This window comes from Neovison vison, chromosome 7, assembly GCF_020171115.1.
Source record: "Neovison vison isolate M4711 chromosome 7, ASM_NN_V1, whole genome shotgun sequence".
Classification (NCBI taxonomy): Eukaryota; Metazoa; Chordata; class Mammalia; order Carnivora; family Mustelidae; genus Neogale; species Neogale vison.
Genome location: NC_058097.1, coordinates 26,482,807 through 26,497,590, shown reverse-complemented (window position 1 = coordinate 26,497,590; position 14,784 = coordinate 26,482,807). Strand labels below are relative to the sequence as shown.

Sequence of the window (14,784 nt, the reverse complement as noted above, 5' to 3'; positions counted from 1 at the left end):
GGGGCTGGGTCTGGCCTGGGTCTCGCCCTTCTGAACTCCCCACGCATCTCCCAGACTTGACCCCACCTGCTTTCCCTCAGACCATGGCCGATAGAGCCCCCAGCACTCGATCCATTACAGCAAACTGTTTTTGACAGAAACCTCTGGAGGACTTTTGGTCAACAACAACAACAACAGTATTCACGATAAAAAAGCATCTTCTCAGAGTGCCTGGATGGCTCAGTCTGTTAGGTGTCCCATTATTGATTTCAGCTTGAGTCATGGTCTCAGGGGCATGGGGGGTCAGTGCCCACTCAGCAGGGAGTCTGCTTGAGGTTCCCTCTCTCCCTCTCCCTTTGCCCCTCCCCTGCCAGTACACGAGCACACGCAAACACATGCATGTACGCTCTATCTAAAGAAATAAACTTTAAATAAAAAAAGCATCTTCTCTAGGGGGGGTTTCACAAATATCTTCCTTCTCTATCTTCATCATTTTCACCCAGTCCACTCACCAAGTAGACTACTGTCACTTAAGATTTTTTTAATGCGGGGCACCTGGGTGGCTCAGTGGGTTAAAGCATCTGCCTTCAGCTCAGGTCATGATCCCAGGGTTGTGGCATCGAGCCCTGCATCTGGCTCTCTGCTCAGCAGGGAGCCTGCTTCCCTCTCTCTCTCTCTCTCTCTCTGCTTGCCTCTATGCCTACTTGTAATCTCTGTCTGGCAAATAAATAAATAAAATCTTTTTAAAAAATTAAAAAAAAAAGATTTTTTAAATGAGGGGCACCTGGGGGCTCAGTGGGTTAAGTCTCTGCTTTCCGCTCAGGTCATGATCTCAGGGTCCTGGGATCAAGCCCCACATCAGGCTCTCTGCTCAGCAGGGAGCCTGCTTCCCCCTCTCTTACTGCCTGTCTGTCTGCCTACTTGTGATCTCCCTCTCTGTCAAAAAAAAAAAAAAAAGGTTAAAAAAAAAAAGATTTTTTTAAATGAAACCTTTTATTTTGAGACAGTTGAAGAGTCATGTGAAATTGTAAGCTCCAGTCCAGAGAGATCCATGTACCTTTACCCAGTTTCCTTCAGTGGTGACATCTGTGCCACTGTACAGTATCACAGCCCAGATATGGACACGGAAGCAGTCAAGATACAGACGTGTCCGTCACTGCCAAGATCCATCCATCATGTTGCCCTTTATAACCACACCCACTGCCCTCCCACTCTCCCACTCTACCCCCTCCTTCACCCTGGGCAACCACCCATCTGTTCTCTATTTCTATACTATTTTTGGACTATATTTCTATACTCTATTTCCAGAATGTTATAAGATTAGAATCCTAAGTATGTGATCTTTGGGGAATGGCCTTTTTTCACTCCACTTCATTCTTTGGAAAGTCATCCAAGTTCCTGCGTGTATCACTAGTTCATTCCTTCCACGGCCAAGTAGTATTCCATGATGTGGATGTACCACAGTTGGCTTATTCGTACAGCCATTGAAAGACACTGGGGTTGTTTCCAGTTCAGGGCTCTTATGAATAAAGCTGCTATAAACGTTCATGTACAGGTTTTTGTGCAGACACAAGTCATTATTGCTCCAGGATAAATGCCTAAGAGTGCAATTACTGGGTCATATGGTAATTGGGTTTAGTTTAAAAAACAAAAAACTAAAAAACCCAACCTTGCTAAACTGTTTTCCAGAGTGGCTATACTATTTGACATTCCCATCAGCAATGTATGAATGATCCCGTTTCTGCACGTCCTTGCCAGCATTTATTGTTGTCACTGCTTCCCTTTTTTATTTTTTTAAAGCCATGCTGGTAAGTGTGTCATGATATTTCATTACAGCTTAAATTTGCATTTTCCTAATGGTTGATGTTGTTGAACATCTTTTCATGTGCTAATTTGCCATCTGTGTGCCATCTTCTTCCATGAAATGTTTCTTCATGTCTTTTGTCCATGTTCTAGTTGGATTATTTGCTTTTTTTTGTTGTTGAATTTTGAGAGTTCTTTATATATTCTAGATACTAGTCCTTTTTTGGATATGTGTTTTACAAATATTTTCTCCCAGTCTGTAGCTTGTCTTTTCATCCACTTAACAAGATCTTTCACAAAGCAAAATTTTAAAATTTCAATGAAGTCCAAATGATCAACTTTTCCTTCAATGGATTGTGCTTTTGGTGCAGTCTAAAAACTATTTGCCTAGCCTTGATCCTAAAGATTCTCTCCTATGTCTTATTCTAAAACTTCAATAGTTAATGTTTTACATGTAAGTTTTACATATAAGTGTGTTTTACACATAAGTTTTATGTTTTAAATATAAGTCTGTGATCCCTCTTGAATTAAATTTTGTAGGAGGTACAAGACATAAGGTGATGTTTTTCCCCTTTGGCCTGTGGATGTCCAATTTTTCCAGCACCACTGTGAGATTTTCTACATGATCATATCATCTTCATATTGAGACAGTTTTATTTCTTTCTCTCCTGTCTGTATGTCTTTTACTTCCTTTTCTTACCTTTTTGCATTGGCTAAATTTTTCAATATTATGTGGAGAAAGTGTATTGAGACCTGAAATCCTTTCCTTGTTCTTGATCTTAGGGGAAAAGCATTCAATTTCTCATGTGAATTGTCATATAAATATCAATTGGAGGGCGCCTGGGTGGCTCAGTGGGTTGGGGCCTCTGCCTTCGGCTCAGGTCATGATCCCAGCGTCCTGGGATCGAGCCCCCTGGGATCGAGCCCCGCATCGGGCTCTCTGCTCTGTGGGGAGCCTGCTTCCTCCTCTCTCTCTGCCTGCCTCTCTGCCTACTTGTGATCTCTGTCTTTCAAATAAATAAAATCTTTAAAAATATATATATATCAATTGGATATTTGGCAATGGTGTCGTTGGGTTCTTCTATATCCTTGCCGATTTTCTATCTAGCTTTCCATCAATAGTTGAAAGAAGGCTATTGATGTCTTCAATTATTATTGTGGATTTGTCCATTTCTCTTTAGTATTATCAGGTCTTTTTTTTTTTTTTTTAAGATTTCTTTATTTGAGAGATAGTGAGTGAGAGAGAGAACACAAATAGGGGGAGCGGCAGAGACAGAGGGAGAAGCAGGCTTCCCACAAAGCAGGGAGCCCAATGTGGGGTTTGATCCCAGAACCCTGGGATCATGATCTGAGCTGAAGGCAGGTGCTTAACCCACTGAGCCACCTGGGTTCCCCATGTTCTATCAGTTTCACATATCTGGCAGGTCTGTTTTGTGGTACTTACATATTTAGGACTGTCACATCCTCCCAATATATTGATCTTTTTAGTAGTGTATACTGTCTCTCTGTCTCTGCAATTTTTTTTTCTCCTGAAGTCTACTTCTGCTGATAATTAATATTAATTAATTGCTTCTTTGATCTGTGTTTTCATGATACAACTTCTTCCATTCTTTAATTTTCACCTTGTCTCTATTATTCCATCTGAAGTGAGTCTCTTGGAGATGGTATATATTTTGTTGTGGTTTTTAATCCAACCTGGCAAATACCTACCTTTTAATTGTTGTATTTAGGTCATTTGCATTTAGTGTAATTCTTGATAGGCTAGAGCTTCAATCTGCTGTTTCATTTTCTGGTTTTGTCTATTCTTTTTTTGTTTTTGTTTTCTTTTTTCCTGCTTTCCCATGAGTTATGTGAACGTTTCTTACAATTCCACTTCGGTTTACCCATTATGTTTTTGAGTGTATCTTCTTGTACAGCTTGTTAGTGGTTGCTGTAGGTATTGCATCAAGCCTATAAGTTGATGTCTACTGGTGTGATCATTTTGCCAGTTTGAATGAAATAGAGAAATCTGGGGCCCCTGGGTGGCTCAGTCAATTAAGCATCTGCCCTTGGCTCAGGTCATGGTCCCAGGGTCCTAGGATGGAGACCTGCATCAGGCTCCTTGCTCAGCGGGGAGCCTGCTTCTCCTTCTGCCTCTGTCTGCTGCTCCCCTTCCTTGTACTCTCTGTCAAATAAATAAAATTTTAGGGAAAAAAAAAAAGAAATAGAGAAATCTTACCTCCCTTTAGATCCCTCTACCTTCCCCAATTTATAACTGAATCATCTTTAAATTTTTCTCTTTATGTATTTTAGAATGACACCAGGTGGTGTAATGATTTTTGCTTTAACTGTCAAACATAGTTTAGAAAACTTGAGAAGAAAAAGAAGGATGATTGTATTTGCTCATATTTTTGCTTAATGTGTTCTTTCATCCTTCTTGATGTTATCAGGCTCCTTCATTATTTTCTTTCTGTTTAGAGAATTCCCTTTAGTCATTTTTTTTTTTTTTTTAGGATAGGTATAATTTTTCTTAGTTTTTTTTTCATCTGAAAATGTTTAGATTTTCCCTTATTCCTGAAGAACACTGCCAATGGGTATGGGAATCTGGTACGACAGTTCTTTTGTTTCAGCACTTAAAAATTATTTTGCTCCTTTCTTCTGGCCTCCATGGTTTCTGATGAGAAATCTATTGTTCCAATTGTTTTTCCTTTATATGTAAGGTGGTGTTTCCTTCTGGCTGCTTTCAAGACTTTTTTCCTTCATCTTTAGCTTTCAGAAGTTTAATTTTGATGGGTCTCAGAGTGGCTTTATTTGGATTGTCCTCTTTGGCATTCATTCAGCTTCTTGAATTTGTAGGTTTATATCCTTTACCAAACCTGAGAAATTTCCAGCCATTATCTTCAAGTACTTTTTCAGACCTGCCCTTTTTCTCCTCTCCTTCTGGGACTCGGATGAAATGAGTATTAAACCTTTTGTTACAGTCCCACAAGTCCCTGAGGCTCTGTTCCTTTTTATTTTATTTTACTTTTCAGTCTATTTTCTCTCTGTTGTTCAAATTGAGCAATTTCTATTGTTCCATCTTCCAGTTCACTGGTTCCTTCCTCTGTCTCCTTTATCCTACTGTTGAGCCCACCCACTGAGTTTTTCTTCCAGTGATTGTACTTTTCAGTTCTAAAATTTCCATTTAGTTTTCTTTACACTTTGTTTGCTGAGACTTATTTTTTCATTTGTGTTTAGTATATTTGTAATTGTTCATTGAACCATTTATTTTTTTATCACGGATGCTTTAAAATTTTGTCAGAGAATTCTAACATCTCTGTCATCTCAGTGTTGAAATTTCTTGGTTAACTTTTTTTTTTAAGATTATTTATTTGAGATAGAGAGAGAGAGATTGAAAATGAGCCAGTGGAGGGGCAGAGGGAGAGAGGGAGGATCTCAAAGAGACATCCCACTGAGTGCAGAGCCCGAAACAGGCTTGATTTCATGACCCTGGGGATCACGGCCTGAGCCAAAACCAAGAGTTAGATGATCAATGGACTGAGCCACCCAGGTGCTCCTTGGTTGTCTTTTTGTAATCATTTGTGATCATTCTGGTTCTTGGTGTTAGTGATGTTTTGAACTCTGGACACTTTCATATTATGAGACTCTAGATCTTATTTAAGCTTTCTGTTTTAGCTGGTGTCCTCTGATTCTGCTCCAGCAGGGGATAGGAAATGAGGGGTGGCCAGCACCTGGTTACAGCCAAGTGGAGAGAGAGGTCTAGATTCTCTATTTGGCCTCTGTTGGTGAGAAGGAGGGCAGTGCTCCTCATTCTTGCTGGGTAGGGCTGTTCTCGACTAAAACCACAGTGTGTGTGTGTTGGGGGGTTGGATTTCACTGCCACTGGGTGGTGGTGAAAGCCCTGAGTTTTCACTAGATTTCCTCTGATATCATCCCAGAGTAGAGGGAGAGAGGTGCCTCATTATTGCCAGGTCAAGTGCAAGCTGAGGCTCCCCATGCGGCCTCCACTCACATGGCAGCAAGGGCGCCTCATTGTTGGTTGGGGACGCCTGCTGAGGGCGGAAGTCTGGGCTCCCCACTGAGCCTTTCCTGGTGTGGGTGAGGGCGGGGTTGTAATTTTTTTTTTTTGTGGTTTTTGGCTGGCATAGATGGTTATCATCTTAAAATTTTCTGTCTTGCCAGGATGTCCCTTTCCAGGCCAGACAGAGCAGGCTTTTGTCAGAGGTTTCTTTGGGTTTGTGCTCACTGGCATTTCCTGGTGGCTGACTTCTTCAGCATCAAGAGGGCACTGCAGGGAATCCAGGGAACTCACCACTGTGTTCCTGCTTGGGTCCTACCTCCCCTGAGGTGGCCTGTCTGCCTTCCCTTTGCTGCTTTTCAGAGTCTTCTTGTGTTTGTCTTACATATAAGCGCCAGGGTTTTAAACAGTACTTAGTGGGAGGCATAGAGAGAAGTGGGACTACTTTATCTCTCCAGAAGCAAAAGTGCCAACTCACTTAAGGGAAAAAAAAAAAATGTAAACACCACCCCTGCTCTGCCCTTGAACTAAGTAATACTATTTATCAGATCACAGATCAGATGAGTGCCAGTATTCAGATAAACGTATATTCATATATTTATATGTGTGTGTGTGTATATACAATTTACTCTATATGTACATATAGTGTATTACATATACATTAAAGCTTTATTGAAGTGTAATGGAGTTACGATAAGCCGCAATATTTAAAATGCACAGTGTAGGGACGCTTGGGTGGCGCAGTTGGTTGGACGACTGCCTCCGGCTCAGGGCGTGATCCTGGAGTCCCGGGATCGAGTCCCACATCAGGCTCCCAGCTCCATGGGGAGTCTGCTTCGCTCTCTGACCTTCTCCTTAAATAAAATAAAATGCACAGTGTAATACGTTTTGACGTAGGTGTTCTTACCAGCGCAACCAAGATAGTGAACACATTCGTCTTTCCAGTTTCTTCCTTCCTCTCATTCTTCCTCTGCCATCCCTCACCCCCATCAGTCCCCAGGCGACCTTCTGTTTGCTTCCTGTCGTTAGGTACTAGTTTGCACTTTTTGCCGATTTTATAGATTCACACGTGGGTGAACCACAGCAGTAAAAAAAGAACAAACCATGGATAGTGGCAATGACACTGAGGAATCTCAAAATAATTTGCTGAGGGGCGCCTGGGTGGCTCACTCAGTGAAGCGTCTGAGTCTTGATCTCAGCTCAGGTCATGACCTCAGGGTTGTGAGTTCGAGCCCCATGCTGGGGTTCACACTGGGTGTGGAGACAACCTTAAAAAAAGGGGGGGGCGCCTGGGCGGCTCAGTGGGTTAAGCCTCTGCCTTCAGCTCAGGTCATGATCTCAGGGTCCTGGGATTGAGCCCCCGCATTGGGCTCTCTGCTCAGCGGGGAGCCTGCTTCCTCTGCTCTCTCTCTGCCTGCCTCTCTGCCTGCTTATAATCTCTGTCAAATAAATTTTAAAAATCTTGAAAAAAGATTAAATAATTATGCTGAAAGTGAAAAGCGGCAAAGAGTACATATTGTATGATTACAAACACACATATATCACAATATAACAACAGACTATATTATGTACAGATATTATAACATATTATAACACATACACACCCATCACATCTCAAAATACGGAACTGTTCATCCACGTGCTACCCAAAATCAGGTACTTGCAAACTACTACGCTGAGCAATCTCTAAGATCCGGTTTCCAAATCTCAACTCCGAAGTTGCACCCAGGAGGTGCTGGCTCAACCCTCGGGTGCAGGTGCGGAGAGGGGAGGCTGGGGTGCCGTGGGTCAGGGGGAAAAGCCTTCAATGGAGCCTGGAGGCCTCTGGCCGTGAGGTCATTGGCAAATCTTTTCGCTTCCCAGAACGTCCCAGAACTTCAGGGTCCTGATGCTTAAAATCAGCTTCAGGAGCAGATGCCTGGCTCCGTCCTCCGGCGCCAACCAGGGGGGGTTGAAGTGAGGCTCATGCCGGGTGGGCGCTGCTCTCGGGCTCCCGGCCGGGGGTCTCTAGCCTGCCTCAGTCTGGTGTGGATACTGGGCCTGGGGCCGGCCAGGGCTGGGCAGCATCCTGGTCTCCAGCGGTGTTGGCTTTATTAGCTCCTTCACACCCAAGCCTGCTGAGCTGCGAGGCCGCTCAGCCCCACAGCCCCACTAGGCAGACGGCTTTCAATTCCTGCCGTTTTTCATTCTGCGGCCAACACTCCTTCTAGGCTGGGAGAGCAGCTTTGCTTCTTGCCTGAGCATTCTCAGGGTTTCAGCGGCTCGGGCCTGATCCGCGGGAGAGGGAATGACCTGCTGCAGCAATAATGGAGAGCGGAGAGCAGGACAGGGCTGCGCTCCGGCTCTTCTCCGGGGCTGTAAATGGCTGAGCCCAGGAGCTGTGAAGGCAACACCGGCTGTACCCAGGGCCCTGCCTCCTCCTCAGGCTCCCCTGGTCCTCCTGGGCTAGGAGGGAACAACAAAGCCCACGCAGTGGGCACCTCTCTTCAGAAGGAGCCGCCTAGGGGACACTGAGGCAGTGGATAAGGGACAAAGGGGTTGGCTGTGTGAACTCAGTTCCGTGCCTCTATTTCCCTCTGGCGATGGAGCGGGAGGGGATGCAGACCCCATGTGGCCTGCTGAGAGGCTGTGCTCTAAGGGACAGGAAACCTCAGGCAGAGAAGGGTCGTGGCTGAGGCACGTGGGTTCTGGAACCAACCAACTACCTAGTTCAAGCCGCGCTTTCTTTTCACTTCTGGGGAACTGACCTAGCTCCTCTGTGCCTCAGTTTCCCTATCTGTAAAGTGTGAGTGATCAGTTCTGAGGACATACACACAAAGCTGTTGGAAGGGGACCCTGCACCCAGGGGGCTCCCCAGACAGGCCTGTCCTCACCCACAGTGCTTGTTTATTGTCTGTTAGTTTCCCAGATTTCCTAAGATGGTCAAGTGTGAATTTTTCAATAACGAAACAAACAAAAACCAAACTGTTTGAGGGGCGCTGGGGTGGCTCAGTTGGTTAGGCGTCCGACTCTTGGTTTTGGCTCAGGTCATGATCTCAGGGGCCTGGGAGCGAACCCCGCATCAGGCTCCTGCCTGCTCCCCCTTGTTCTCTCTCTCTCTCTCTCTCAAAGGCTCTGCTCAGCAGGGAGCCTGCTTCCTCCCACCCCTGCCTGCTTGTGATCTCTCTGTCAAATAAGTAAATAAAATCTTTAAAAAAAACCAAAACTGTTTAAGTACAAAAATCTGTTTGTTGGAGTTAAGGGGTGTGATCACTCCCTTCCCTCTGAGGGGGCTGTTTGGGGGTGGAGATGTGGGCGCAGTGCTCTGGGAGGCTTCCTCCACAGGATTCTGATCACCGCCCTGGGGGGATGAGGACAACCCAGGCCTCAGGACCTGCCTGACCCAGGCATCCAGCCCCGGAGAGAGCATAGGAAGGAGGGGGCATTCGCAGGCACTTGAAAATTTCGAAGGAGGGGGCATTCGCAGGCACTTGAAAATTTCGAGACAGAGGCAGGGAAGCCCCTGGGGGTCCATCCCAGCTCCCCTGCAAGACCCTTCACCATCTGGAGCCTCAACTTCCTCCTCCAGGAACAATGAAGTTGACTTAAAACACTGTCTGTGGTGCTATCTGCCCGGTGCCTGGGGCACAGGACGGAAGGGGGGCTTTATCTCGGGTTACTATTTTTAAATCACTCTGACCTGAGTCCCTCAGGCCTGAGATTTTCTCCCAGAAAGTGCAAAGCCCTTCTCCTGAGTTGACCCTTTCGGTCCCTCACCTCAGCTCCGTGTTGGCACATCACTTGACAGTTTAGAAGGTATTTTCAGAGGCGCCTGGGAGGCTCAGTCCTTACAGGTCTGCCTTTGGCTCCAGTCCTGATGCCTGGATCCTGGGATCGAGCCCCGCTTTGGGCTTCTGCTCACTCTCCCTGCTTGGGTTCCCTCTCTCGATGTCTCTGTCAAATGAATAAATAAAATCTTAAGAAAACACACACACACACACACACACACACACACACAGTATTTTCACCCGTGCTACAACAGGACAGCCCCAGCCACTCCAGTCCCTTTGTGGTATTTTGCCTGATCCAAGCATCTCCTGTACTATTATTGGCTCAATACTTTTTTAAAAAACTTGGCTCACATTTTTTCTATTTGCCTTGCAAACAATATATATAAATAAAATACCTAAGAAATAAGACAAATGCATTAAACACATGCTGGCTAGCATTGCCTGCCTGATGAGTTCTTGTTAAAAAGGAGCTGAGCGGGTAGGAACGAAACCCACACTACCATTTGTCTGAGACTTTCCTTGGCAACTGGTAGAGGGTGAAAAGAAAAATGAGTAGGCTATTGCTTTCTTGTTGTGCGACCCACCTTGGTTTGGGCCGTTCTGTGGAGTGTGACCCACATCATCCTGTTTACCGTGGTGGTGTGAGTCCACACCTGCGGAAACACCGTGCCAGCCTGTTAAACCCCACAGTAGCAACCCAGGGTATCCATTGCAACCCCCATTTCAAAGGTAGAAAAACTGAGGCCCGGTAAACAGAAGAACCTATTCAAGACAGGCAGTCATGTCAGAACTTGGAGACTGTGTGATCTCTGTTTCTTGGGGGCTTGACATTACCTAGAAGGATGGGAATCCTTGCACGTGTTAGTCCCACCTCGGGGGGCCACCCGTAAGCTCCTCACCGGCCCTCCCCACCACGCACATCTCTGCCTGCTCTTGGAAGAACGGTGGGCTTGACAGAGCCAGTGTCAGAGAAGATGAAATCTGGAGGCTCAAGGAGTCCCCAGAATCCGGGGCAAACCAGACGCAGCCCTCAGACTGATGGCTTTGTTTCAAATGGTGTTGGTGGGAGGCTGGTGTTTGGGGGAGCCCCGGGCCCTCTGCTGTCCAGCAGCACAGAGACCAGGGGCAGTTCCCTATTTGACACGAGGCCCCAGACTGTCTCCCTCCCCCAGCTCCACAGTGACACAAACCAGGCTCCCCAGGAACCTTCACATCAAAGGGGACTGACCGGGAAGGGGGTGGAGAGGAAGGAGATGGGGCCCCCTTGCTCCCTCTGCTTCCTCTGAAGGAGGCTGGGCCAGGGGCAATTTCCGATGGATGCAGAGAGCAGCTCTCCGGAAGGAGGCTGCATCCCAGCCTCCCAGCACACCACCCTGGCTCCACCCGCACTTCTCCCCAGGCTGCCTTCCTGAGCGCTCCTGTGATATGCTAATAGCAAGTCTGACCCGGGAGGCTGAGTGCTTAGGCCAGCCTTCCCTCCCTCACTGGTTCATTCACTCGTTCAACAAACATGTGAGCACCTACTTTGTGCCAGGCACGGGGCACAATAGAACCACCTGGCCCTTGAGGAGTTCATGATCTAGTGAAAGTGACAGGCACTGACCTTAGAACTCAGTTGTAGCTGTGGGAAGGGCAGAGAAGGAAAAAAAAGAGGTTATCCAGAGTTAGAAGAGATACAGGGAGAGCTGACCTGTCTAGGAAGGCATCCTGTGGAAGTGATGAAAGCAAATGAGTAAGTTAACTAGGTGGAGCGGGGAGGAGAGAGGAGGGAGGAGTGTTCTGGGTTGAGGGAAGGTGCAAAGGTCCTGTGGCAGAAGAGAGTCTGCTCTGTATATGACTATGGGAGGAGACCAGAGTGGCTGCAAGGCAGAGGAAAGAGGATTAGTATGGTGCTTGGCAAGGCTGGCCACACAGAGAGCCCTGAAGGCTGGTTCAAGGGTTTGGTGTTCATTTTCATAGAAATGGGGAATTTATAAAGGGTTTTTTTTTTTTTCTAAAGATTTAATTTATTTATTTGACAGACAGAGATCCCAAGAAAGCAGAGAGGCAAGCAGAGACAGAGAGGAGGAAACAAGCTCCCTGCCAAGCAGAGAGCCCAACGCGGGGCTCGATCCCAGAACCCCAGGATCATGACCCGAGCCGAAAGCAGAGGCCTTAACCCACTGAGCCACCCGGCACCCCTTATCAAGGGTTTTTAAATGGAGAAAGAGACAGGATCTAATCAGCATTTTGAAAAAGTCCTCTGGCTGCCCTGAGAGACTAGATGGAGGGTCCTGAATGGAACTGGGATGCGGGGGCACAAGACAGGAAGTGAAGGCAAGTCTCACAGGAGAGAAGTGGTGTGGCTTGGGTAGTGAGAGGGGTGGCAGCAGGGGACAGATCTGACAGATCCTTAGCAAGTCAAGTGTCTCCGACCCCGTGGTGACTAGCCACCGGGAGCCAAGTATTAAGGAGAAGAAAGAAGAAAAACCCAGAGAGGAACACCCCAATATCGATTCTTGCGTGTGTACAGAGAGAGAGCCAAGCCTGCATTGTGCGCTCCACCCAAATCAGATTTTGCACCCCGTCCCTCTTCGACAGGGTCGATTTGGCTGCCTGGCCTCCCCCTGGAGGAAGGCACTGCCATTTATTTGACTGGCCCCCGACTGCTGCTGGCTGTTTAGGTCTCTCCAAGTTTGGTTTTGTAAACAAGGCCACAAGGAGCTAACCTGTGGCTCAACATTTGCAGCCAGGACCAAAGGCTCCCTATGCCTCAGACTTCAAAGAGTGACCCGTCTGTTTCTGCTACATTGTGCCAGGCTGCTCTGGGGGGATCTCTACCCCTTTGCCAACTGAGGACACGCACTTCTCCAGGGCCCATGAGGCCAAAGCCATTGTAGCTGGTGCCTGAAGAAAACCCTAACTGACCGAAGACAACTATGAATTCCACGGACGGCTTAAATGGACTTGAGTCTCATCTCCTCTGAGGCACCCAGGAGTCATACCTATCTGGGGTAAACACACGGATTTGAGGATGCTGCCTTGTCTTCCTCTGAGTCCCACCCCAAGTCCAAGTCCGAGAGATGCCTGGAGAAGACATTCCCGGCTAATGTGCTCGTCCTCTGGTGGGGGCCCCACAGCGAGGCGATGAGAGCTGGAAGGGCTTCTGAGCTGAGGGGCATGTGGGGAAGGCGGGGAAAAGAGAAGGGAATAAGGGCAGTTCTCCAGGGGAATGGGTGATGGCCAAAGGCAAGGGTGCTCTGCCCTGGGGACCCGCCCTCTGGCCATTGCCTGAAGCAGGTCTGTCCCTTCGCAGCAAAACTGGCATAATTGGTGGGGCCTAGTGCGAAATGAAACCGTGGGACTCCCTGTAGAATTGCTCCATTCAAGACGGCAGCCATAGAGCACTGAATGCAGCATGAGGGTCTTCCGAGGACAGGGCCTGGCATGACTGCACAGGCCACAGGCCCTGCTTGGCCTCTCCCTTCTAGAAAAAAGATGTCAGGAGCATGGAGCAGTGGAGAGGAGGTGAGGAAGGCTGGCTCAGGGGCACATCAGTTAAGAAAGAACCAGGAGCCAACACAGCCCAGCCCTGGCCCATTGTCACTGGAGCGGGGGACCCTCGGGGGCCACCAGTCAGGATGATGGTGTGGATGGAAGGGGTGAAGTGGGGAGCAGATGTGGCCTGAGACCTGGCAGACAGGTGCACACAGAACACCTCCATGGCCATGGGTTTGGCAACAAAGCACAGAGGCTGATTCAGAGCCAAAGGAAGCACAGAGAAGGTGGCCAAGGTCATTCAGGGGGGCGGGGACGTAGATGTGAGGGCTGCCTGCAGAGCCAGGAGAGGAATGCTGAGGGCAACAACAGCAGCGGCCCTTCCTGGCTCTGTGCTTGGCTCTCGAAGCCGGCCAATGTCACCCATCAGGGAAGAAATGACAGAACCTACAGGTCCTAAGCCCCGGCCCCCTGTTCCTCCTTGTCCCCCTCTAGCCCCACCCTGCAAGGGACAGATGGGGAGCAGAGGTCTGGAGTGGTGGGGGACTGGCCACCAGTGGCAAAGGGGGATCCCAGGGGTCCCCATTCCTAAAGTGGGGCTGCCCTACACCCTTGTGGACCCCCTCCCACCTGCTCCTCCTCCCTTCACACAGGTCCTGGGGGTGCTGAGGGTAGTGGCAGGTGCATGTGTGTGTTTAGGGCGGGCAGGGGCTCCCCCTCTTCCCAGTGTCCTGAGCCAGGGCCAGTCCCGTGGCCATCTCACCTGTCCTGGTCGACCCCCAGATGTTGCCCCTGGCGCCTTGGTTACCGTTTTGGGATCAGCCACACGGCAGCCTTTCCACTCTATCTGGGTTTGATTGTTCATAAAAAAATTAATGGTCCCTGCAAATAAAGAAGCATAACAACAGAGGAAGGCTTTTTAGACAATCAATTAAAAGCCTGAGAGGGATTATCTCATTGAAATATCAATTTTTAATAGCACCGCGTCTTAGAGTTTCCTCTCAAAAAACTTTGCACACTCCATTTGCCTGCCCTGGTTTATAACTTCATCGCTTGCTGCCTTTGACCGACCTGAGCCTCTGAGATGGGCCTCGGGGAACCCAGAGCAGGTGCCTGAGAGGGAGCACGGAAGGTCCCTCAATCATTTCCGCATCCATTCACTCATTCACCAAGCGCTCTGTTTGAGCTCCTGCTGGGTGGTAGGTGCAGATGCTGGCTACGAGGGTGACTGAAAAGGACCCCAAATTCTAGCCGTCAGAGCATTCACTGGCTGGAAGGGAACAGGGAGGCAGCACCAGCCAGGTGAATAAATCGGCAATTGTGAAAGGAGAAGCCATGCGAAAAAATCAGCGTCAAGGGACTGAGATGGAGGTTCATGGGCACAGGAGAGGGGATCTCCCTGCGGCTGGAGGAGCCAGGGAAGGATGTGGAGGGAAGTTTCAGGGCAGAAGCAAGAGGATGCCTGGCGCCCCCCCCCCCCCCCCCCGCAAGGGAGTTGAGGTACTGAAGGAATAAAAAGGAAACCAGTGGACTGGGACACAGTCAGGGAGCAAGAAGTGGGGAAACAAGGTGGGAGACGAAAAGAGACGCCATCCAGACCTCCTAGGGCCCCGGAGGCTGGGGAGGGGCACGTGGTACATGCAGAGTGCACCGGGAGCCGCTGGTACATGGGTTCCAGCCCCAGCTCTGGACAACCGTGACCCTGGCTCAAATCCTGCTTGTCAGCGGCTGGGACACCTGGGGAAGCTGCTGGGGGCG

At 48.4% G+C, this 14,784-nt stretch overlaps 1 long non-coding RNA gene across 1 annotated transcript; it reads right to left on the bottom strand.

Moving 5' to 3' along the window:
- Positions 1–9,688: 9,688 nt before the first annotated feature.
- Positions 9,689–14,277, bottom strand: LOC122913779. Its single transcript, XR_006385738.1, has 3 exons — positions 13,790–14,277; positions 10,134–10,202; positions 9,689–9,712 (listed from the first exon to the last, which is right to left on the bottom strand). It is a non-coding gene; the product is annotated as an uncharacterized LOC122913779 (long non-coding RNA).
- Between the last annotated feature and the right edge of the window lie 507 nt (positions 14,278–14,784).